Source organism: Schistocerca nitens, chromosome 12, assembly GCF_023898315.1.
Source record: "Schistocerca nitens isolate TAMUIC-IGC-003100 chromosome 12, iqSchNite1.1, whole genome shotgun sequence".
Lineage (NCBI taxonomy): Eukaryota > Metazoa > Arthropoda > Insecta > Orthoptera > Acrididae > Schistocerca > Schistocerca nitens.
Genome location: NC_064625.1, coordinates 150,323,010 through 150,325,209, shown reverse-complemented (window position 1 = coordinate 150,325,209; position 2,200 = coordinate 150,323,010).

The following is a 2,200-nucleotide window of genomic DNA, read 5'->3' as shown; positions in this document are numbered from 1 at the left end:
ATTAGAGGTGCATATTATTCATCGTTATTGGACCGTTTAAAAGCCGAGCTGCAAGAAAAACACCGGCGATTGGACCGCAAAAAAGTCCTTTTCCATCACGACAATGCACCAGCACACACCTCAGCAGTTGTGGTCGCAAAATTAATGGAAACAGGATTCCAACTCGTTTCACATCCACCCTATTCTCCAGACTGGGGTCCCTCGGACTACTATTTGTTACCCAATTTGAAGAAATGGCTGGCGGGACAAAGATTTTATTCAAACGAGAACGTAATTGCAGCAACAAATAGCTATTTTGCAGACTTGGACAATTCCTATTATTCGGAAGGGATCAACAAATCGGAACAGCGTGGGACGAAGTGCATAAGTCTAAGAGGAGACTATGTCGAAAAATAAAAAAGGTTTGCCTCAAACACGTAAGTAGTTTTTACTTTTGCACGGACTTTTCAAATACCCCTCGTAAACAATGACTGACAGGCGTCACTCAACAACATTTAGGACATCAAATAGCATTCGTCGTTTCCAAACGTTTACATTGCATGAATGTGTCGCGTCAAAAGAAATGCTTTTGGAGATCGGTCGCCTCAATCAGTTTTATACCGTAACCTTTAGGGTATTTGAGCAGCCCTCGAGACCTGAGCCTCGAGATGACTGGGTGTTTGTGTTGTACTCATCATTTCATCATCATTCATGGAAGTGGCGAGTTTGGAATGAGCAAAGGTTGGGAATTTGTACGGGCGCTGATAACCGCGCAGTTGAGCGTCCCACAAACCAAAGGTCATCGTCGCCATCGTCATCGTCGTCATCATCATCATCATCATCATCGTCGTCATCATCATCATCATCGAGACCTGAGTGGAACTTCTATCGTTAGTGATGTTTCCTGCTGTTACTTCGGATCTCTGTAAGGTGAGATTGCCGCAGAGCCTTTGAGGGGAATAGTACCATGAGCAGGCACGCCCCAGCTTTCAATGCATTGTTTGATTATTTTATCAACTTTAGGTACAGAACACCGCAGTTTTTTTCATAAATTCGACTGCAGGAAATAATGCAACCAGCCGCAACTTTTTTAAAAATGATTATATTTTACTGTTACTAGTTTTGAGCCCTAGGCCCATCGTCAGACGTTAGCGTCGAATTGCTTGCAAGTTTTATATTTGTATCCTAAAATATAACAAATTTTACAATTACACAGTTCGCTAAAGATTTTACGTTCGCGTCCTAAAACATATGAAATTTTTGTGATTACGTAGTTTTACACTTATATATGCTCGATACATTGCACTTACTTCATGAGGAACTCTCTTTTACATATTAGAACACAGAGGTTTGATTTTCTTTTATGATCCACATGATACATGCTGATCAACGAGCAGAACTAAATACAAGATGTCGGATACATTTGTTTATATCGGTAGCTGATCTGATGTGTGAGAAATGGCACAGTACTGGAGTTACTGCAAAGATAACTGTTCATAGTACAGACAGTTTGTACGATTATAAATTTAATTATTTAGGTTTGAAAATGGTGCTAATGGCCAACGCAGAATTTTCTCTCCATCAGTTATTATTCATATTATAGGAGCTGTATGATATTTTGGAGGTACATATGGATTTTTAATTCTAGTTAATCATTCAGTACGCAGTCAGGTTTTCTGTGAATGTGGTTCTTGTATATTTCTAAGTCCTCTAACAAATTCATCTGAGCCCCTATCTCCGCAAAATGTAATACCTCTAAGTTTTTTTTCCATGATTGTCTCTGTGTTTCCGTGTTGTGCCAAGTGAGTAGCGAAAGTGGTGTCATTCAGGTTGTCGAGCCTGACAGCATCCATGTATTAAAGGCATTACACGCTGAAAGCCCTACTAGTTTGGCCAATGATAAATTCTGACCACACAGATCAATTAACTTCATAAATACCAGATCTGTAGTATAGTTCATTTTTGAAATTTAAGTTGTGAACAATTCTGTCTTTCGTTTTATTCTCTGTGAAAAGTCTAATTTTTATATTTGGGGTACGGAATAAGTTTTCAATGCTGTTATAATGTTTCGAATGGATTTGGCGACTCTTTTTCTCAAACAGCGCTTATGTAATCGCACATCTTACATTGTTCAGGTTCACGTTACAACACAGACACACACGAAAATAAAGAATAAGATACCACAAAACAGCTATACTACGAATTAGTTGCGGAAAGACAA